This window comes from Chelonia mydas, chromosome 2, assembly GCF_015237465.2.
Source record: "Chelonia mydas isolate rCheMyd1 chromosome 2, rCheMyd1.pri.v2, whole genome shotgun sequence".
Classification (NCBI taxonomy): domain Eukaryota; kingdom Metazoa; phylum Chordata; order Testudines; family Cheloniidae; genus Chelonia; species Chelonia mydas.
The window spans coordinates 148461207-148486000 of record NC_057850.1 but is presented as its reverse complement, the minus strand read 5'-3'; positions in this window follow the sequence as shown (position 1 = coordinate 148486000).

Below are 24794 nucleotides of genomic sequence, written 5' to 3'. Positions count from 1 at the left end.
TGAGCCTATTAAAAAGAAATACTGTGTAGCTGGAGTCTTTATTTGCTTTCTTATCTTTAAGGCTTTAGGGTTCACACAGGAAGGGGTGACACACACACTCCTGTACACCTCCCTCATCCTAGCTTATTTAAATCACTGGATGTTAGTTTTAAAGGAAGAGCTTGAGAAAGATAGGATATAATTGGAACAGAAGAGTAAATAGTGCCATTTATAGGACTCTAAATTCTGTTGTAGCCTTGAACAAAAACATATCAATTATGGTGAAATAACAGCAGAACTGAGAATGTAGATGTGGGCTAATGGACAACACACCATGGCAAATTATTTCTTCAGGGAGTATATTGTAAGTTGAAAGCAAAAGAACACTTATTTGTCTCAAATAGGGTGTGAAGTTCACAGTAATAAAAAAACCATATCAGACCTCTTATGACAGTAATATTTTAAATTATCCACTTGTAGGAGCAGCAAAGGAAATGTCTTTAGGAGAGAGAATTATTTCAGATCTTATTTCTGTAACTGTGGAGAAAAACATTCAACTGAAATGATGGTTGTAAATGTGTTTAAAGAAACTGCAGGTAAATTGTTTTTCACACATTTGTAAGAAGCAATGAATAACAATAATGTACAAATTTACAACAGAGGGCTAGTAAAACTTCTACATGAACACAATATCAGAAAAAATTAAGTAAACAAGCATTTTGTTTTCTTCATTCATTTTTGCCTAGGTAGTAGGCAAAAACATAATTTTCTTCCAAAAATCCCACCCCCAAACAAAAATGTAGGGGCTCAGAAATTCATTGATGCTCTACCCTCTCACTTATTAAAATTTACCACATACATTTGCTGCTTCTTCCCCCACCCTAACCCCCCACAAAAGATGGGAGATTTGATTAAACGTCACTTTTAGTTTACTAATTTTCAGCTCTTGCCTGCTAATGAGGTTTCCCCCCTACCCCTGCCCCCCAAGAAAAACAGATATAAATACCATGTCCACAGTCTCTATCAGTCTCTAACGGTGTTCAGAAACATTTGTGGATATGGGGACAATTTAAATTATAATATTCTAAAGATTCAAGAGGCCGTGTCTGTATTAAATAATAATATGTTGTATAACGATATTGCAGCTGCATTCTCAGCTACTAGATATTAGAATAAATAGTATAGTATATAAAGAATAACTTGAGAAGCTGTTGCTAGTTTGTGCCTCTTTTCAAAATGAGTAACATCCCATTTCAATTTTAGCTGCACAATAAGAATCTTGCCACAAAAATGTCAAGGTACAATATAGAAGTCAAAATTAACTTTCTAGCTTGTGAGAAATCCATTTCTTATAGTTAATCCACCTGCCTTGAGTGCAGGGGACCGGACGAGATGACCTCTAGAAGTCCCTTCCAGTCTTACAATTCAATGATAATCTACCATAAACATTAGAAACTAACCTTTTTCTGAAAGTAGCAACATGCCTTAAAATGCAGATTTGCTGTCAGAAGACTGTCTTCTGGCAAAAATTAACATTGGCTCTTCCATTCATGATTCTATTAATATCAGTGGGTCTCCCCACACCCTCCAAGATACTGTTGTATGTTGCTTTAAGATTATTTTTGAATGCAGGGGTGCATGGCCACATCCTGCTGTTGTGTGTGTTGGGTATCAAAAAGGAATTCAGGAATGAGAATGAAAAAGGAATTCAGATAACTGAATAAATACCATAGCCACAACAGAGGTAGTTTTAGTACTGTACAAGTGCATACACAGGGCTTGATCATGCAAGTTACTGATCTCTGAAAGAAGCTGTGTTGGCTCCAGAGATACAACCAGGTGGTGCTTGGTGAACACAAAGTTACTCTCTGTTCTGCCTCCTACTCTCCTTGCTAAGGAGACTCATCCCCACTGGCCTCTGTGCCACTGCAAGTGCTAAATGAGATGTGAGCAAGTTATGTACAGCTATTATTATATTCCCTTTTTTCACACTCCCTCAGCTCAGCACTTGGCTAAAGCACAGGCTAGAGTCTGTTCTTTCCAGAAGGCACTGCACACAATTCAAACCCCAGGGCTTATTGTATTAACACACTTTAACTGAGGTATGAACAACTGCTCACCTTCAGAGAGTACTTAGTAAACAAATATTTACCCCCCTCTTACCTATCTGCTCTTAGTCCCCAATAGATGGCTGACACTCCCCAGCTTGTATGTCATATAGGAAGATCCTGCCTGTAGTCAAGGTGACACAGGCGTTAAGACCCAGCCCTGACAGACAGCATGCCTCCTGACCTTGCGTTATCTTCTTCAGCCCTCTAGGGCTCCCAATAGCTCGTGTATTCATAACATTTCCCCCCAGAGCTCCGATTAGTTGAGCTCTCAGGGGGAGGATGGATGTGAGGACAGCTTGTCCACAATGGAGGATTTCCATATGGCTTCAAGCAGCCTACTGGGCACAATCAGTAACTACCACACTGTGTTCTGGCTGTTTCGGGGCACTTCCAGCTGAGTCCCCAGCTCTGCTTCTTTCGTGTGAGCCGAGATACAGCTAATTCAGGAACGTCCCTTCCTTCTGCCCACCACCGTTCTCAGTTTCTTTCAGCAGAAATAAATACACTGATCCGACGTAACGCCTGTGGCTTACACAGGGATAGAGTGGACACAGTTTGGGCCTCCCCTATTCAGATTCTGCAAGAGGAGTGAGTGGAGCCTCTGGCTCAGGCAGTGCTTAGTGTGCACCAGCGCTTACAGACCTGGGAAATGAAATTTCTAAGAAGTGAGCCAAATTGGTGGCAGGTGCAATTTTTTAACCCCGCCTGGGGGGAAACCCCTTCAATTAGCTGCTTTCCCCACTTGCCTGCCTCCTGGGGAAGATTAGTCAGTCAGGGCTGTGGCAGAAAGCAGGCAGAGCTCACCCGCATCCCCTCAGGAGCTGACATCATTCTCACAGGAGGAGAGGAGTGAGCAGAAATAGCCCAGCAGCTCAGACTGACTCTGCCCCTTCTTCTCTCCTGTGGGCAATGGGACAGCTCCTTTACTGCTTCTCCCTCTCTCTCTGCAACACCCTGCCCTGAAGAATCCCAGGAACTACATGAGGCGCTGAGATGAGGCGAGGGAAGAACAGGTGGGAGACAGAGTTTCTGGAAGGCTGCAGGGGCAGAACTAATTGTTGGGGGAATGACTCTGCTTTCAGTCTCACAAAATAAGTAAGTTCTTGCCTCCACGGTTGCAGGGAAAAACTTGAAAATGTGACTTTTAAATGCTCAACACCAGAAGGCAAATCAAGAGGACTCAACATTTATCATTTTGGCACCTGACTTATGCTTTTTGAATACTTGGGATTGGCAATACCAGGCCTTTTTATCACAATGGTGAGAGTTGATAGCACCCGAGCAAATAAGTGCTAGAGTATAGTGCTAGCAAATAAGTGCTACCATCTAGTGTAGGTGCCCTTGTGCCAGTGGTATTCTCTTAAGAGCCCTTACATTTGTCCTGTAGCCGTATATATGCACCATATATATGTGATGACTGCACATATGTTTTGTTTCTAAGACAGTGAAAGGACATCGCTATGTACTTGGCCCAAGATTTTCAAAAATAAGAGCAAAAAGAAAAGGAGTACTTGTGGCACCTTAGAGACTAACCAATTTATAAAAAGATGTATAAAAATGTATAAAAAGATCTTCTATACTTTCCACAGTATGCATCCGATGAAGTGAGCTGTAGCTCGCGAAAGCTTATGCTCAAATAAATTGGTTAGTCTCTAAGGTGCCACAAGTACTCCTTTTCTTTTTGCGAATACAGACTAACAAGGCTGTTACTCTGAAACCAGAAAATAAGAGCATAAAGTAAAGCCTTAGTGAGTTCATGCCAGTGAGGTTCAAGCATAGCCTGGCTCCACCACACATCCCCAGGCTCCTTGCCTGCCCCAGCGTGCTCTCTTGCCCTTTTTAGACCAGGAAGGGGAGACGTAGGTGGCATAGGCAGCAGCTACACTGCATGTGCCAGCATTAGGCTGGCAATTCCAGACACGCCAACTCTCACAAACTGATCACGAGAGACGCTATTTCTGAGTAAAATTAAGCCTCACTCATGATCTCACCACAGAACTCCCAAATGTCAGAACTTTTTTTTCAGACTCAGCTGAAAAAAAAAAATGCTGACGTTTGAGAGTTCTAAAGCGAGGCTTACTTTTACTGAGAAATCCTGTCAGCCGTGGGCACGGCCAGGGCTCCCTGCTGTCAGCCCCAAACCCGAGCTTAGAATATATAGAATAGGAGGCAAATGCTGGATGCCTTCCTTTGGAGGCGTACCGGCCTGCCGCCTTTTCACCCTGGGAGCAGAAGCACTGGAAGGTCCCTAGAAGTGGGGGGACTACCGGCACCCAGACCATGGCCCCGCTTCCCCCGCTCTGCCCCTCCCCCCAAGGCCCCGCCTGTGCTCTGCCACCGCTCCCCCCCATGGCCCGGCCCCTGCTCTGCCCCGAGACCCCACCTCTGCTTTGCCTCCTCCCCTGAGGCCCTGCCCTTTCTTCGCCTCTTCCCACCCCCACTCCACCTCTTCCCATGAGGCCATCACTTTTTAAAGTGCCAGAGTTATGCCCTCCCACTTTTTTCCTGCCTGAAGGGCAAGCAACGGGGAGGAGGGGGCAGAAAGGAGTGAGAGGCAGGCCGGGCCTCAGGGGAAGAGGCAGAGTGAAGGCAGGGTGTAGGCTGGCGGGGCCATCCCTCCACATCCGTGTCTGAGGGGGACCACGCCTCCCCACAATCTGGGTCTGCTAAATCCTTCTCTAAGCAGAAAAAGACGGGGGGAGGAATTAGCGATTCCCAGGGGCTGTCCTTCAAGTGGGGCAGGCTGTACATAGTCTGGGCTCTGGCTGGTGACCAGGGCAGAGCTGCAGTAGTCTATTTCCCCAGCCTTTAAGCAGGGCAGGGCAACCAACAGTTAAGGCTCTGGCCTGCAATCAGGCAGAGCTGTCGTACCAGACCAGTGTAGTGGGGGAAAGGGATGGAGAGACAGATTGGATGAGGAACAGGGAAGGAGGAATTGGGACTGGCTGGACAAGAAGACTGGGACTGAGAGGGGGAGACTAAGAATCAAACAAGGAGCTCGGAAGCAGAGATCATGACTGGCTGGGCAAGGAGACTGAGACTGGGATGAGGAGTGGACACTGGGACTGGATAAGCAAAAAGAATGGGACTGGGATGAGGAGCCTCAGGTGGGGAAAAGACAAGATTGGGACAGGTTAGAGGGGACTAGTTTCCTGATTTGGAGTGCTTGACTTTGCAACCTTAATGTTTTTTTTTAACATTGCGTGAGTGTGAGAGAGAGAGGGAAAAAAGACCGCCTTTCTGATTGCTGGGAGTGCAGTCTCTCTCAGTATGTCTACACAGCAAAAATAAATAAATAAAAATCCACACAGTAGTGAGTTTCAGAGCCTGGGTCTACAGGTTTGCGCTATGGTGTCAAAAAGCGCCATGTGGACATTGTGATTTGGGCTGGAGCTCAGACTCTGAAGCCAATCCCAGTCCCCAGGCTTCAGAGCCCAAGACACTAGACCCAGGTTCTGAGACTCAATGCCACAGGATTTTTTTATGTGTAAATGCACCTTCTTACGCCCAATTCCCACCTATGTTTTGGAGCAATCTGGTTCCACACACAGAAACAGCAAAAGCAAGATAGCACAAAAAGGACAAACTGTTATAACAAAACCGCAATGTGGGGAGATACTATGTCAATACCGTACAATTATTTCCATGTCCAGTTTCCAATACTGATCCTATTCTCTTTTTCATGTGCACAAGTCCGGGGGGCGGGGATGGGGGGAAGAGGCATGGGAATTAGTGCCTGTTAGCACTATCCATACTTTTATTAATTAACCCCAATTTTTTTTATATCAAGCAATAGAAATATCAGAAATATCAAGGTATTTCTAACAATTTTGTACAGGTTAGCTTAGAGCTTGGTGATGACCTTTTCAGCTTGTGCACAGAAAACTGCATTCCCATGTGTCTGTGTCAAGCAGTTTGCTCTCTGACCCAAGGGAGGAATCTCAGTAATTGTACCCTTCAAGAAGAATTTCAATCTTGAATGGGATGAAATGGGAAATCTGATAAGTGTTGACATTAGAAAATAAAGAAAAATATTTGCTTATAATTACGTTATGTGAGAGACTGAGGAATCTGGATAGATCATCTAAATTCTGAAATAAGTAAGGCCCTAATTAACTTGTGATATTTCAGAAATTGCAGATTCCACAATATTAGGCTTCTATTGCAATTTTGATAGTGGGAGCCCTGCCGTGCACAGGGCTGACTGTGGGAGACCCCGCTCTCAGCCCTGGGCAGAAAAATCATGGAAAAGTAATAATGGACTTTATTACCTCAAAGAATAAGGTCCATTGTTACTTTTCCACAATTTTCCATGGCTTGGCCACAACTCAACTGCAGTTTTTTGCCAATCATCCCACATTTCAAGTAGGGCCTTAGAAATAAGGGATGGATGGTGGAGAGCAGCACGAAACAGGGCCATTTCCTGATACACATGATTCTGAGTTCGTATGACGCCCTCGGGACCAGAACCAGGAAAAGCAGTAGACTGGTCAGGTTTCCCAGTGGACCAAGCCAAAAAGCAAAAGCCTAAAGGGAAAAGCCACAGGCTTGACAGGTCTCGCTCACTATGCAGTGTTCTGAACATAGTGTAAAATCTTATCATTCACAGATATTCTGACTCTCACAGGACAAAGGGCCAATATTTAGAATTCTTTATGGATCAATTAGCTGTTTATTTGGATGAAGTTATGAAGTGCTAGCTAGGGACTAACCTGCAATGTCTGCAAGCTAAGCAAGGGCTACAGCACTTGACATTTTTTATATTAGAAGTTCCTGTGTATCTTCTGTCTGACAAACATGGTTGCAACTTAACCTTAGAAATCAGAACAGCATGTTTAGCTTTAGTACTTCAACACTGCTATCAGTCCACCTGTAAAGAACCAGATGAAGTTAGTACAGCACAATCTTTAGCATGCTGTTTGTACTCAATAACAGATACACCACTTTGTATTGAGCTGTGTTTTTGTTGTCACTGTTTGGAAATAGGATCATTTGTTCTAATGACCTTCTGCCATCATCTGAAAACAATAGGTTTTGTGACTACATAGTGTGGTAAAATGAGGAGCTCATTGGTATTCCACAGAGTATCTACAGTAGGTACCTTATTGTTCTGCTGACAGCATCTGATAGATGCTGCTTCAAGCGCAAACAGATTTAAAAGAAATTAGCCTGATAAGGGGAAAAATTGCAGTACCCAATTTTCAAGCAATCCAGTGGTGTTCTATTTCACAAGAGATATTATACTATCCAAATTTAATGTAGGGTAAATGGAGGAGACTACAATGACCCTAACATTACATATTTTTGTGGCACCTGTCAAGTGTCATATCATTATTGTTGAATTACTGGTACGAAAACAGCTCCAACTTTAACAAGCATGATGACTTAACAAAGCAAGTTGAACTGCTGTCAGTCTTGAGGCTGACACATTGCCTGCACTCCTTTGTAACTGTAGGAATGACTCATCAGTCATTATAATCCCCCTTTATTTATCTTTTAAAAGATCCAGTGATTACACGGATCAAACATCTGGCCCATCGGACAGATCCAGTTTGCTTCATGTGTAAACTTAACCCCCATGACAAACGAAGATTCTGCAGAATATAAGCTTTCATTTTAATATATTAAGGACAATGTTTTTAAACAGGGGCCCTAACTGATAAGAACCCAGACCCATATTTAGGCCTGACTTTCAGAAGTGCTGGGCATCCACTGGCCCCATTGATTTCAAAGGCACTTGTATCTGTAAAGTTTTGACCACTGTTCTTAGCCCTTATGGTTGAAGAACCTTCTGAACGTGACTCAATGTAACCTTGTTTTCCTTATTTGGCAGGCAGCCTGCAACTGCAATGTAGTGATATATCAAGTAATGATCAAGTGTGTGGTTTACATTGATTGCTTAAGGGAAAAAATGGACTGAAACCCTCAACAACCATCACATCCACTGCAATCAATCCACCGCTGTGAGAACAGTTACATAGTCCCTGAAATCCAACCACCAGATAGAGGTCAAACCAGCACACAAAGGGGATGCCATCATAGTCCTTAATTGTGATGACTACATTAATGAGGCCAACCAACAACTCTGACACCATCTATTATAAAGAACTCAAAGAAGACCTCACACCAAAATTCACCACAGAGTTTAAGGATATCATAAAATCCTTCCTCAGACAACTCCAAGAGAAACTCTACAAACTCATCCCCCACAAATCCCCCAAGGATCTTCTGCATGCTAACCAAGACACACAAACAAGGGAACCCAGGAAGACGCATCATACCTGGTCATGGCACTCTTACTGAAGGAATATCAGAACTCATAGAAACCATGCTCAAAACCACTCAAAGGGCCTGCTTCCTCCAGGACACAACCTACTTCCTCCAGAAACTCTGCAACATTACCAACCTCCCTCAGAACACCATCCTTGCCACCCTGGATGTCACCTCTCTATACACCAACATCCCTCACAATGACAGCATTACTGCCTACCTCAAATATCTGCCAGACAATGGACAACTCTCAGATATTCACCCGAAACACATCATCAAACTCATCCATTTCATCCTCACCTGTAATAGTTATACATTCAACAACACTTTCTCCAAACGATGGGAATAGCCATGAGTGCTAAGATGGCTCCCTAATATGCCAACCTCTTCATAGACCACCTTAAGGAACAATGTCTTGACAAATGCACCATGAAACTAATGATATATCTGAGATACATAGATGATATTTTCATTCACTGGACAGATGACATAAACTCCCTCATAGGATTTCCCCCACAACTTCAACAACCACCACCCATCCATCAAACTCTCTCTAGAACACTCCCACACCAGCCTCAAATTCCTGGACATCATGATCAATTTCAGCAATGGAACCCTACAGCCAACTATGTACAAAAAACCCACAGATCACCACACTTCCTTCACAGATCCAGTAAACACCCCAACCACACCAACAAATCTGTTATTCTACAGATACCACAGAATATGCTCTGAAGAAAAAGTCTAGATACACACTTAAAATGGCCTTCCCCAAATAAGAACACTCCACCAGGGAAGTAGATCACATCATGGAATCAGCCACCCAAATACCCAGAGAGAACATGCTTAAGTACAGAAACCCTCCTTCCCTCTGGCCACACACCCCTAGGTGTCACACTGGAACCCATACAAGGTTTCAAACAGTTACAACCCATACTCTATGGAGACCACATCCTGAAAGAAATCTTTCCCAAATCCCCTCTCCTGGCCTTCAAACAACCCTCCCCCAACTTCATCATCAGAAGCAAGCTCCTCACAGACCAGGAGCCTTGAAAGCAGTACCAGAACCAGAACAACAGATGCAAAACCTGGAGACATAGTTCCACTGCTATGATAATCAATACCCCCCAAAACACACCTTTCAAGATCCATGGGTCCTATACATGCCTTTCACAAAATGTAGTATATCTCATTCAGTGCACTAGACATCCGAACAACAACTATGTGGATGAAACCAGACAATCACTATGTTCTCGAATGAGCTCACACAGAAAATATGATAAAACACCATCTCGCCCATAGGCAATCACTCTGTATTGACCCCTCAGGGTATGTCTACACTGCAACGTAAGCCCAGTGTTAGTAGAACTTGAGTTAGCAGATCCTGGGCTGGCGTGTCTACACACATTTGTAACCACTGATTAGGAATTGTTGAGCCCCAAGGTGGGGGCTCTGGTGGCTACAATGCATTACGTGGGCCCAAGTCCAACCACACTTCTTGACTTCCTAGCACGCTGCCAAAATGTGGCCACAGTAGCTCTTTGGTCATGATACAGTGTGGGAATACTTGTCTGTCCATCAAACTTGATTGTCCAGAAGACAAGGAAAGTCAGCCTATGGGATTCTTTTGGTGAACTCCCAAAGCACAAGTCCAGTGCGGTTGCATCTACACTGCACAGCAATAGGGCTTAAACCTTGAGTCCCAGCTTGACTCAGGCTCAGACCCCTCACCACCATGGGATCCTGGCACCCTGAGTCCAAACGCTGGGTTACTTCAGTATGTGTAGATGTAAGGGGGAGTTATGCTGAATTCAAACCCTGGACTTACGTTGCAGTGTAGACACACCCTCAGTCCTCATTCTCAAAGGAATTCTATGCAACATCTTCAAAAGACGAGCCTGGAAGCTTAAATTCATAACTTTACTAGACACTAAAAATCATGGTCTTGATAGAGACACTGAATTTATGGCAATCCAGCAATCTGTAACCCACTAACCCCCTTTTTTTGTCCTATGATTGCAGCAGAGGTGTTAGCAGGCCACTTTAAATGGTCTTTTACAACATGTGTTAACTACTTATGCTAAACAATCTGATCCACCTTGTATTTAGCTGTGGCAATTGGAATACCTTCTCCAGACCTGAAGAAGAGCTCTGTGTAGGTTCAAAGCTTGTCCCTTTCACCAAGAGAAGTTGGTCCAATAAAAGATATTACCTCACCCACTATGCCCTGGTCTACACTAGGACTTTAGGTCGAATTTAGCAGCGTTAAATCAATGTGAACCTGCACCCATCCACACGATGAAGCCCTTTATTTCGACTTAAAGGGCTCTTAAAATCGATTTCCTTACTCCACCCCTGACAAGTGGATTAGCGCTTAAATCGGCCTTGCCGGGTCGAATTTGGGGTACTGTGGACACAATTCGACAGTATTGGCCTCCGGGAGCTATCCCAGAGTGCGCCATTGTGACCACTCTGGACAGCACTCTCAACTCAGATGCACTGGCCAGGTAGACAGGAAAAGAACTGCAAACTTTTGAATCTCATTTCCTGTCTGGCCAGCGTGGCAAGCTGCAGGTGACCATGCAGAGCTCATCGGCAGAGGTGACCATGCAGAGCTCATCGGCAGAGGTGACCATGCAGAGCTCATCAGCAGAGGTGACCATGATGGAGTCCCAGAATCGCAAAAGAGCTCCAGCACGGACGGAATGGGAGGTACGGGATCTGATCGCTGTATGGGGAGAGGAATCCGTGCTATCAGAACTCCGTTCCAGTTTTTGAAATGCCAAAACATTTGTCAAAATCTCCCAGGGCATGAAGGACAGAGGCCATAACAGGGACCCGAAGCAGTGCCGTGTGAAACTTAAGGAGCTGAGCCAAGCCTACCAAAAACCAGAGAGGCAAACGGCCGCTCCGGGTCAGAGCCCCAAACATGCCGCTTCTATGATGAGCTGCATGCCATTTTAGGGGGTTCAGCCACCACTACCCCAGCCGTGTTGTTTGACTCCTTCAATGGAGATGGAGGCAACACGGAAGCAGGTTTTGGGGACAAAGAAGATGATGATGATGATGAGGTTGTAGATAGCTCACAGCAAGCAAGAGGAGAAACCAGTTTTCCCAACAGCCAAGAACTGTTTCTCATCCTGGACCTGGAGGCAGTACCCCCCGAACCCACCCAAGGCTGCCTCCTGGACCTGGCAGGCGGAGAAGTGACCTCCAGTGAGTGTACCTTTTAAAATACTATACATGGTTTAAAAGCAAGCATGTGAAAGGATTAATTTGCCCTGGCATTCGCGGCTCTCCTGGATGTACTCCCAAAGCCTTTGCAAAAGGTTTCTGGGGAGGGCAGCCTTATTCTATCCACCATGGTAGGACACTTTACCACTCCAGGCCAGTAACACGTACTCGGGAATCATTGTACAACAAAGCATTGCAGTGTATGTTTGCTGGCGTTCAAACAACATCCGTTCTTTATCTCTCTGTGTTATCCTCAGGAGAGTGAGATATCATTCATGGTCACCTGGTTGAAATAGGATGCTTGTCTTCAGGGGACACTCAGAGGAGCCCGTTCCTGCTGGGCTGTTTTGCCTATGGCTGAACAGAAATGTTCCCTGTGCTCTCCTGTGCTCTTCTAACCACCCTGGTGTCTGGCTGCACGTAACCAGCAGCCAGGCGATTTGCCTCAACCTCCCACCCCGCCATAAACGTCTCCCCCTTACTCTCACAGATATTGTGAAGCGCACAGAAAGCAGTAATAACAGTGGGAATATTGGTTTCGTTGAGGTCTAAGCGAGTCAGTAAACTGCACCAGCGCGCCTTTAAACGTCCAAATGCACATTCTACCACCATTCTGCACTTGCTCAGCCTGTAGTTGAACAGCTCCTGACTACTGTCCAGGCTGCCTGTGTACGGCTTCATGAGCCATGGCATTAAGGGGTAGGCTGGGTCCCCAAGGATAACTATAGGCATTTCAACATCCCCAACAGTTATTTTCTGGTCTGGGAATAAAGTCCCTTCCTGCAGCTTTTGAAACAGACCAGAGTTCCTGAAGATGCGAGCGTCATGTACCTTTCCCGGCCATCCCACGTTGATGTTGGTGAAACGTCCCTTGTGATCCACCAGAGCTTGCAGCACTATTGAAAAGTACCCCTTGCGGTTTATGTACTTGCCAGCTTGGTGCTCCGGTGCCAAGATAGGGATATGGGTTCCGTCTATGGTCCCATCACAGTTAGGGAATCCCATTGCAGCAAAGCCATCCACTATGACCTGCACATTTCCCAGGGTCACTACCCTTGATATCAGCAGATCTTTGATTGCGTGGGCTACTTGCATCACAGCAGCCCCCACAGTAGATTTGCCCACTCCAAATTGATTCCCAACTGACCGGTAGCTGTCTGGCATTGCAAGCGTCCACAGGGCTATCGCCACTCGCTTCTCAACTATGGGGGCTGCTCTCATCTTGGTATTCTTGCGCTTCAGGGCAGGGGAAAGCAAGTCACAAAGTTCCATGAAAGTGCCCTCACGCATGCGAAAGTTTCGCAGCCACTGGGAATCGTCCCAGACCTGCAACACTATGCGGTCCCACCAGTCTGTGCTTGTTTCCCGAGCCCAGAATCGGCGTTCCACAGCATGAACCTGCCCCATTAGCACCATGATGCATGCATTGGCAGGGCCCATGCTTTCAGAGAAATCTGTGTCCATGTCCTGATCACTCACGTGACCGCGCTGATGTCACCTCCTTGCCTGGTATCGCTCTGCCAGGTTCTGGTGCTGCATATACTGCTGGATAATGCGTGTGGTGTTTAATGTGCTCCTAATTGCCAAAGTAAGCTGAGCGGCCTCTATGCTTGCCTTGGTATAGCATCCACACAGAAAAAAGGCGCGGAACGATTGTCTGCTGTTGCTCTGACGGAGGGAGGGGCGACTGACGACACGGCTTACAGGGTTGGCTTCAGGGAGCTAAAATCAACAAAGGGGGTGGCTTTACATCAAGGACTATTTCAGGCAGGACTTCACGGAGGGTTCCAATAAGAAATGGTGCACCTAAGTTATTGTTCTTATTGGAACAAGGAGGTTAGTCTGGCCTCTGATTGATACATGGCTAGATTTACCTCACTGCACCTTCTCTGTGAGTGACTGCAGTGTGACCTAGAGGAATGAGTCCCCTAGATGGGGGAGGGTGGGAAGCAAATGAGTACAAAACAAATCTGGTCTATTTCTTGTTCTGATCCACTCCATCTATCTTTTACATCTTTGGCTGGCAGCAGACGCTGCAGAAGGACTGCATGCCATCCACATCTCATGGCTGCTCGGCAGAAGATGGTACAATAGGACTGCTAGCCATCCTCATCTCTTGCTTGCCCAGCAGAAGATGATGCAATAGGAATGCTAGCAATCCGTATCGCCTGCCTGCTCACCATAAGATGGTTCAATAGGACTGACTGCAGGACTAAAGAGAATGACTTGATCAAGTCACTCCAAATTTAGTCCCTGCGCCCATGTCTGCCCAGGCGCTCCTGGCCGACATGGCCAGGAGCACTTCGGACATGACGATGACGGCTACCAGTCCTATTGCACCGTCTGCTGCCACAAGGCAATGGGTTGCTGCTACTGTGTAGCAATGCAGTACCGCGTCTGCCAGCACCCAGGAGAGATACGGTGACAGTGAGCTGAGCGGGCTCCATGCTTGCCGTGGTATGGCGTCTGCACAGGTAACTCAGGAAAAAAGGCGCAAAATGATTGTCTGCCCTTGCTTTCACGGAGGGAGGGAGGGAACGGGGGCCTGACGATATGTATCCAGAACCACCCGCGACAATGTTTTAGCCCCATCAGGCATTGGGATCTCAACCCAGAATTCCAATGGGCAGCGGAGACTGCGGGAACTGTGGGATAGCTACCCACAGTGCAACGCTCCGGAAGTCGACTCTAGCCTCGGTGCTGTGGAAGCACTCCGCCAAGTTAATGCACTTAATGCACTTAGAGCATTTTCTGTGGGGACACACACAGTCGAATATATAAAACCGATTTCTAAAAAAACGACTTCTATAAATTCGACCTAATTTCGTAGTGTAGACATACCCTATGTCTTGTTAATATCCTGAGACCAACACTGCTATAATGCTGCAAACAAACCATTTCAGTGGTGAGCAGGGTGTGATTTAGAATTTTCAGAGGTGAAAAATGACTGCTGTCTTGGACTATCCGTGTTTCAAAACCCCTTTCATGTTGGACACAGATGCTGGTGCTTACAGTTTGGGGGACAGAATTTCAGCTTGGCTGCCTCACCCCAACCCCCACATCTGAGAATGTAGCTGTGGAAGTTGAGGTGGGAAAAGTTGTTACAAAGGTGAATCCCCTATTCAAACAGAATGGGTACAGTCTGCCTCAACCAGCACATTTTACAGAAACAATAGGCATTCCTCAGAGGTTGACTGAAATGGATTCTTCTCTGGTGATTGAAATGAAATCCATGGAAAGAAAAGCCCAAAAGAGATTTAGGTGGGAATAAAATTAGTTTATGTTGGTGATGTGAAACTATCCTGACAAAGACTGGGTGTAGGTGTGGTTAGCCAAACCTCAGTACCAGGCAAAGTGGTTGAAACTAATAATTCTTTTCCTTGCTATAAATATAGAAACTGACATGACATGTTGGGGGAAGAGTCAACACAGCTTTTGTAAAGGGAAATCATGCCCCACCAATCTGTTAAAATTCTTTGAGGGCCTCAACGAGCATGTGGACAAGGGTAATCCAATCAATATAGTATACTTGGACTTTCAGAAGGATCCTCTCAAAGGCTCTCACCAAAGGCTCTTAAGCAAACTAAGCAGTCATAGAGTAAGAGAGAAGATCCTCTTGTGGATCAGTAAGTAGTTAAAAAATAGGAAACAAAGGGTAGGAATAAATGTTAAGTTTTCACAGTGGAAAGAGTCAAATAGCAGGGCTCTCCAGGGCTGTACTGGGAGCTGTGATTTTCAAAACATTCGTAGATGATTTGGAGAAGGGGGTGAATGCTGATATGGCAAAGTTTGCCAATGATACAAACCTACTCAAGATAGTTAAGTCCAAAGCTGACTGTGAACAGTTACAAAGGGATCTCACTAAGCTGGGTCACTAGATGACAAAATGGTAAATGAAATTCAGTGTTGATAAATGCAAAGTAATGCACATTGAAAAAAATAATCCCAACTATATGTACAAAATGAAGAATTCTAACTTGGCTGTTACCACTCAAGAATGCTCTTGGAGTCATTGTGGATAGTTCTCTGAAAACATCTGCTCAATGTGCAGCGGCAGTCAAAAAAGCGAACAGTATTAGGAATCATTAGGAAAGGGATGGATAAATAAGACAGAAAATATATTGCCATTCTATAAATCCATGGTATGCCCACACTTGGACTACTATGTGCAATACTGGTCCCCCGCCACCTCAGAAAATATATTAGAATTGGAAGAGATACAGAGAATGGAAACAAAAGTGATAAGGGGTATGGAACAACTTCCTTATGAGGAGAGAGTAAGAAGACTGGAATTGTTCAGCCTAGAAAAGAGATGACTAAGGGGGGATATGATAGAAGTCTGTAAAAATCACAAATGGTGTGGAGAAAGTGAATAAGGAAGTGTTATTTACTCCTTCACATAATACAAGAACTAGGGGTCACCCATGAAATTAATAGACAGGAGGTTTAAAACAAACAAAAGGAAGTACTTCTTCACACAAGGCACAGCCAACCTGTGGAACTCATTGCCGGGGATGTTTTGAAGGTCAAGACTATAACTGGGTTCAAAAAAGAATTAGATAAGTTCATGGAGGATGGGTAACTACCGTTGATTGACCTAAGATGGTCAAAGATGCAATTCCATGCTCCAGGTGTCCCTATAGTTTAAACCTTTAACTTCAAGAAGCTGGGACTGGATGGGTCATTTGAAATTGTCATGTTCTGTTCATTCCCACCGAAGCATCTGCCCACTGTCAGAAAACAGGATACTGGGCTCAATGGCACATTTGTCTGACCCAGTATGCCCATTCTTATGTAAGTGTGTATCATTAGTAATTTGTTACATTATTTTTCTTTCTGTTTGGGGTGGATTAGTTGGTGTCTCCATTTTAGGCCTCATCTCGGACAATAAGCAAAACTGAGGTGGGAAGTGAGCTGGGTGAAACTTTGTTATGGGTTGAGTTAAAACCTTGTTCAAACTTCATTTAAGATTTAAGCTAGTTGCAACAGTTTTGGGATCCTACGCCTACACCTAAAACAAGACCTATTAAAGTCTGCCCAGAAACTAGCACCATGTGTGCAGGAGGTTCCATTGAGTGTTGTGGGTGTGGGTGTGAGAGAAGACACACAAACTGGGAACAGACGAGAACAGAAAGAAGAAGCAAAAAAGCAAAAAATCCAAGCAGTAGCTTGTGAGCATTGTGTGACCCTGGGAAAAGCTAGGCAGGGTGCTTTTGAGTCTATGGCTAAAGAGACTTGAGGCTGTAGGCTAACTGCTCCATTTGTTCTTACTTCTTCCTGCATTTGGAGAGGCAGGATTTTGTACTTTTGCATCAAAGAAAACATCAGACTCCATCCATTTCTACTTCCAGCTGGAACTTCCTCAGGGCCCAAAAATTCAACTAGTCGCTCATGTCAAAAATGGAGCAATAACAAACAAACATTCCTAGGGCCTTGCTCCAGCCTCTCTATTCCAGCCACTACTAACATTGTGTGTGGAAGTCTCTCTCTTTCACATTTTCATTTCTCTATCTTCTGTTTCCTTGTATTGCTTTTTAATATTGTTCATCCTCAGTGTTTCTTTATTTTGCTCTTGTTTTCTTTCTCAAAACCCTATGGCCAGCCCCTCCAGGGTTGGGACTTCTAAACACCACTACAATATAAATAAATAATATACAGGCTTTGGAGTAGGTTGTGTACAAGAGGACAGCCAAACAAACTTTTACTGTTTTTATTTACAGAGTATTTCCCGCTTTCTCATTCCTTTCCCCCATCCTCTCTGACGCTGTATCTATACAACAAATGCTTTGGCATTTGGATTTTCTCAGGGATTACAATAAAATGTTTAACAGGTTTTTTTGCAGTCATACACAGATGGCCCAATCAGGATGCAGGACCTGTTGTTTTAGGTACATTGGGAACATAGGAAGAGTTAAGATGCTTGTACAGTGGCTGAACCCAGAGGGCTGTTAAGGGTATGGTGTGGACTAAAGTACTCTCCCAGCAGGTCCTCTGCACTGCCGAGTACAATATAAAAGGAAGCACCATTAGGTGTTGGTGAACAACTTGGTTGAGCACTTTTCCATGTAAAATCCAGGAATCTCAGGATTTGAGGAAGAAAGAGGGACAGAATTTGTGAAATTGGAGTGAGGCCATGGAGTGAGACGGGGCACAAGATAGCTGGTTCTGGGGACAGGGCAGAGGTCCCCTGAGATTCCTGTAAGAGGCAGATGCTTGTGTGTTTGTTACCACCTCTATTCAAGGAAACAGGACTCATGTACATTTTGTAAATAAACAAATAGCGTGTCACAGTGACAATGTCACTTCAGGGCTCATGAAAAATCACCATATGAATTCAGTAAGTAGGGTCCATCGATCAACTGAAGTAGGTCCCATTCAAACTATAAGCAGATCCCAGCATAAATATCCAGGAAAGTCCTTGGAGACATTGGGTCTATTCTTCCAACCATGATGTCTTTGTGCCCAATCAATTCCAATAAGTTGCAGTGATGAGACTGGATGATTTCTGTCTTGAAAATTTTGAACTATTGACAAGGACATAGCTCCAGGTTTTATGGCACTTTTTTGTGTTTTGAGATATGTAATTTGAGGGTCTTGTCACACCTGCCGCCGGTAGCATTCACAGAAGCTATTTAAAAGTGTCAAGAAGCTTATGGGGGTAGAGATGGGGGAGTACCACCTTTAGATGAAAGTGAAATACATAAAAATGTGAAGTTTTCCACTGATTCTATACACTTCCCCCTACAGGCTCTACTCTCTCTTTTTGATGAGCATATCATTATCCCACACACATTACAGCTTTAGCCTACTTTATTGTTGATTAAATATTCTCTTTTTTGTGCAAATGTATCACTTAATTTCTATATATAGTAAAGATTCTCAGATAAAATGACATCTGAAATCCTCCTCCACATTGGATATAGAAAGCCACTTGGGAAAATTTAACCACTTACTGTTTTTCACATGAATAGAGTATCCAGTTGCAGAACATTAATAGTGCATAGCATAGAGCTTCCTGTGAGGGGGGAAGGAGTAGTTTTTCTGTCATAAAAATTGGAGATGGAAAATAAAAGCTATTAATTCAGCCCGTCAATCCTCCTGCCAATAACATTCTCTAAATCCTCTCCAATGTTTGGCATCTTTCTGGTACTGAGTTGACTTGCCCAAAACTGAATTCAATGCATTAGGAAAAATCTTAACAGAGCTATAAAGGATGGGGATGATGGGTAGGATCCACGAAGGAAATTAGGTGTTGTAATGTTGAGTGTCACAGCGCCTAACTTTTAGGTGCTTAGAAAAAAAAATCACAGGAACACTGCAGTCCACAAAACAGAGTTAGGCACCTAGGCTCCCTATAAAATGGAGAGAGAGAGGTCCTTTAGGATGTAATCCACAAAAGCCACCATGCAAGGCAGGGAGCAGCCTACATAACCAATGAGAGGGGTGTACGCTAAGACCCACCTATCTCTCAGAGATAGGCACCTAAATCCAGGCTGTTTAGTAATCCATGAATTAGAACCCACTTCCTGGAACCTACACCTGCCGAGTTCTTTGAAAATAATCCTTCCCTTCCCTTGCCCGGTAGGGTTGTCAACTTTCTACTTGCACAAAAACGAACACCCTTGCCCTGCCCCTCCTCTGAGGCCCTGCCCATGGCCCACCCCTTCTCAGAGGTCCCATCCCCGCTCACTCCATCCCCCCTCCCTCTGTCACTCGCTCTCCCCACCCTGACTCACTCGCCTCTTTTCACTGGGCTGGCTCAGGGGGCTGGGGTGCGGGCTCTGGCTGGGGGTGCAGACTCCAGGGTGGGGCCAGATATGAGGAGTTCAGAGTGCAGGAGGGGGCGCCAGGCTGAGGCAGTGGGTTGGGATGTGAGAGGGGAGGAGGGCTCCGTCTGGGGACGTGGGGTCTGGGATGGGGCCAGGGACGAGGGGTTTGAGGTGCAGGAGGGGGCTCCAGGCTCAGGGGTGGAGCCAAGGGGTTCAGAGTACGGAGGGGACTCTGGGCTGAGGCAGGGGATTGGGGTGTGGGAGGAAGTATGGGTTCTGGGCTAGGGGTTCAGGTTCCAGGGTGGGGCCAGAAATGAGGGTTCAGGGTGCAGGAGGGGGCTCCAGGCTGGGGCAGAGGTTGGGGTGTGTGGGGGGGTGGGCTCTGATGTGGGGTCAGGGATGAGGGATTTGGGGTGCAGGAGGGTGCTCCTGGGTGAGACAAAGGGGTTCAGAATGCAGGAGGGGGATCAGGGCTGGGACTGAGGGGTTTGGAGAGTGGGAGGGGGATCAGGGCTGGGGCAGGGGGCTCGGGTGCAGGGGGGAGGTGATGGCTCTGGCTGGGGGTGCAGGCTCTGAGGTGGGACTGGGGATGAGGGGTTTGGGGTGTAGGAGGGTGCCTTTCTAATTGCCATTATATGTGATGGACAGTCAGATAGGCTAATAGTCACAGTTGGGCAAAAATCCCTTATCCAGCTCAGTGCCAACAGGATACCTACCCATGTGTCTGTTATTATGCTGTAAGGGTCCATGGTTGTCCCTCCCTCTCAGTTTCAGTGGGGGGGCAATGCCCCCTCACTACTGTGTGGCTGCCCAACAAAAATAAGGGGGAATTAGCATTTTCAGGGCTCTGATTCCCCTGGCTTGGGCAGATCAACAAGCAATCTAGGAGGCTCTGGCCCTGTGGGCGGGGCCGAGCGACACACAGTCTAGGAGACTCTGGCCCTCTGGCTGGGGCTGATCAGCAAGCCATCTGTAGGGCTCTGGCCTTCTGGCAGGGCAGAGCAATAAACACCCTAGGGAGTTCAGGCCCTCAGGCAAGGCGGAGCAACAAACAGTTTTAAAGGGGTCTGACCCATGGGGTAGGGCAGAGCAATAAAATTCAGGAGTCGCTGGCTATAAGCATTCATATAATTCAACTGGGAGTGATTTTGCATGCTAGAGGCTGTGTGTGAACGGGCTAGGAGTGGCTTCTCTCACAGCAAAACAGTGCAAAAGGCACCCCATTTTGCAAATTGTGGGGACACAGCTTTTCAACAGTCCATATTGTATGCTGGGGAATGTCACATCCACAAATAGAGTAATATCTAGTCCTGCTGGTATACGCACCAGGAGGTCAGTAATCATAATGGTAAACAGGGTTGGGCTGATAACACTCCCCTGTGGAGTGCTATTAAGAAGTTTATAAATATTTAACAAAGCTGCCCTACCCTGTCTCATATGGTTCTATCACTTAAGAACTCTCTATCCATCAGAACATTCTTCCTCTTATTCCAATTGTGGGTAGTTTATACAGCAAGCCTTCCCTCCATAGCATGTTATATGCTTTTTTGTATATCCAAAAAGTCAACTATCCAACTCTGTTCCTCATGGTTTTTTGTATTTGTTTCTAATCTTACAATATGATCAACTGTGCATCTTCCTTTCCTGAAATCACTGTGTACGGTTTATAATTTTATTTTTTCCAAGTATGCTACTACTCTCTGTCATGCTGTCTGGAGTAGCTCACAACTGTGAGTACCTACCTCAGGGAAAACTGTCAGAAAACAAGGGCAGACATCCCAAACTAGTGCCTTGTTCTATAATTATATTTCACCAGGCCTGTAACAAATGTGAACTTCTGGATCACTATACCAGTCTTACCCTGGAGTCAGAGACAGTCCCCTTAGCCTCTCCAGTCTATCTTACCTCCCAGACAAACTGAACTTTGTGATAAAAGGTTATTTAAACCTAAAATCACACAACATCAGATTTCTCCCAATTCCGAAGGACCAGTCACTTACCCCAGATCAATTGGCACTCCGGATCTTACACCAAAGATAACACTGGCAGCCAGTTCTGTAGTAAACTAACTAAAGGTTTATTAGCTAAAAAAAGGAATAAAAGTTATTGAGAGGTTAAAGCAGGTGAAATGTAATAACAGATGAATCACAATTTATAATTCCAAATGGTGGCAGTGAAATAATAAACTGCCAGTTTCCCAAAAGTCTTTTAGATCTACCCAGAATAACTCTGGGGATCTCCATCTTCTTGTTCAGTTGTTTTGCCCTGCTAAAATCCAAACAGCCCAGAGATACAGGATCTTTCTTTGAATCCATATTTATAGTATCTTCACACAGAAAGCAACTTGACATGTCTCTACCCACATGGGTTTTCCTTTGAAGACCATGCATGAGAAATGCACTTAGTCTTTTTACCTCCAACCATCACCTACTAGCCAATTGCTTTGAAATTAAGGGCTTTAACAGCAAATGTTAAGTCCTTCATTAGCATTTCACTAGATTTCATTGATGTCTGATGAGTTATTTGGTTACGAGGGTATTTACCATGTAAATGTTTAGAACACTTCAGTCTCTCTGGTCACTCGATTACAGACCTAAAAGTGGCAATACTTCAACAAAAAAACTTCAGAAACAGACTCCAATGAGAGACTGCTGAATTGGAATTAATTTGTAAACTGGATACAATTAACTTAGGCTTGAATAGAGACTGGGAGTGGATGGGTCATTACACAGAGTAAAACTATTTCACCATGTTTATCCCCCCCCCCCACCTCCCACTGTTCCTCAGACGTTCTTGTCAACTGCTGGAAATGGCCCACCTTGATTATCACTACAAAAGGTCCGTCCACCGTCCCCCCGCTCTCCTGCTGGTAATAGCTCACCTTAAGTGATAACTCTGGTTACAGTGTGTATGGTAACACCCATTGTTTCATGTTCTCTATGTATATAAATCTCCCCACTGTATTTTCCACTGAATGCATCCGATGAAGTGAGCTGTAGCTCACAAAAGCTTATGCTCAAATAAATTTGTTAGTCTCTAAGGTGCCACAAGTCCTCCTTTTCTTTTTGCGAATATAGACTAACACGGCTGCTACTCTGAAACTACATGATGACAGGAACAGATAAGTGAAAACACATGTACCATCTGATTAGTTTTATGAAGTTTAAACACCCAAAACACTTATACATTTACAATTGCTTCGATCTAATTCAGAAGCGAATTGACCTGAATACACTTTTGCATGACCTGGTCAGCCAACCTCACAATCTCATTTGTCATTCTTTCCATAATTTTGCCCATGCACAACGTGAGGGCAATAAGTCTATATACATCAGGTCCTGTGTATAATTTGCCAGCTTCTCCTACAGATATATCCACTGCTTGCTTCCATTTTGCCAGTAGTATTCCTTTTCCCCCATATATTATTCCAATAAAACTCAAACTCCCTTCCATTAGGTGCTTTAGCATTGGATTACATATGCTATCTTTACCTGAGGCTGTATTTTTATTTTTGTCTATAGCTTTGAGTTCACGTATGCTGAAGTTTTCATCCAGTATATCATCTTTATATTCTACCCAGCCATGCAAGAGCTCAACATTTTCTTCAGTGAATATTTGTTTTCCACATAACTCTTTACTTTGAATTATATAACTACTAGCTTTTTGGAACTCTTTTGCTAAAATGTTCACTTTTCCTACGTTAGAACTTTCAACTTTATCATTTACTATAAGACCTGGTACAAATTTATTTTTACTCTGTATCCCATTCGTTCTCTTAACTTGTTTATATTTCTAAATCCTTGTAATCTTTGTTCTTTTTCCCAAAATACTGTCTCTGTCTTTTTAATAATTCTTTGTGCCACTGCTTTACATCTTTTGTAGGTCATTAAGTCCTTGCTATTCATTATACTTTTTGCTTGTTTGTATGCCTTATTGCCTGTAACTGCTGCTTTACAATTTTCATTCCACCAGGGAACGGGATTTCTGAGTTTGTGGCAATTCAGTGTCTTACATATAGGTAAGTTGGCTGCTGCTACAACTCCGTCTATTATATTATCATGAAATTCCTCTAGATTATCTCTTATATAATTGGCACTTAGATACTAAGCACGCTTACTCTTGAAGAGTCTCCAATTTGCTTTGCTAAGGCTCCGGGTAGGAATTCCTTCAGTGTTTTCAACATTACCGTGGCCTTGATATGTAATTAGCATAGGGAAGTGATTACTTCGCATTCCATCTTCTTTATAGATTTCCCAATTGCATTTACTTGCAGTATTGCTTGTTGCAATTCCCAGATCTAAACATGAAAAGGTTCCATCTACTAAATTAAACCTAGCAGGCATTCCAGTATTGAACAATACCAAGTTGTGCATGTTAATGAACTGTTCCTGGCATTTGCCATTATAATCAGTTTTCCTGCTTCACTGTAACTTAGTATGGCTATTAAGGTCTTCACAAATAATATACAGGCCTTTGACACCCTTAACTAACTCTTCCAATTCTTGATTGTCTAGTTTTTTATATGGGTTGTAAACATGATAGATTCATATAAAGGAGCTATTATTCTGCAGAGTAATCTAAACAGCACTATGCTCAAAACTTAAATTCTGAACATCTATGTCAACATAACTAAGACCTTCCTTTGTAAATATACAGACTCCTCCTCCACTTGTTATTCTCTGTCATGTCTGATTACATCATATCCTGGAAGTCTAAACATAAGTTCTCTCACTCACTATGTTTCTTGTACACACATAACATCAGGTTTGGTTTCCATTTAAAAAACAATTTTTTAATCTGTGAGCATGTGTTATTAGACTATGGGTGTTCCAGCAAAAAAAAACACACACCACATATTAGAACCATGTTGTTAAAACTACATTATTACCTTTATTTAAAATTGCATGAATGGGGTCTGTGGAGAGGTTGCCTATATGCAAATACTTTTCTGCTGCTTTTGTTATAATTTTTATTCTTTCAATCTTTTCCCCCATCTGTAAAGTGCAATTAATCACTTATATCTTAAATGCTATAAAATTCTCTTTGCCTACAAGCAGTACATCATCTTTTTCCTTTATGTTATCTTTCCTGCCCTAACTGTGTGTTGTTGTACCAGTAGCTCTTTTCCCTCACTGGCATTTTCTTCCTTCTGCATATTCCTCTGCGAATATCTTTTGATGCTTCTGCATATAATATTTTAGGGTGAGTTTTAATTTTCTGTATCTCTCTGGAGCACTCTGTTGCCACACCCCCTTTGTATGCTGAACTGGGCTTACCCCCAGAATTGCTGCTTTTAGTTCTGTTCCTTCCAGACAGTCCACATACGAGTGTTCTCCTCCATATTTACCACACTTCAGTTTCCCCTTACAGGCAGCTGTCACATGTCCAAACCAGCCAACTGCCAGGCCAAGCCACCCTGAGTTGCAAGCCC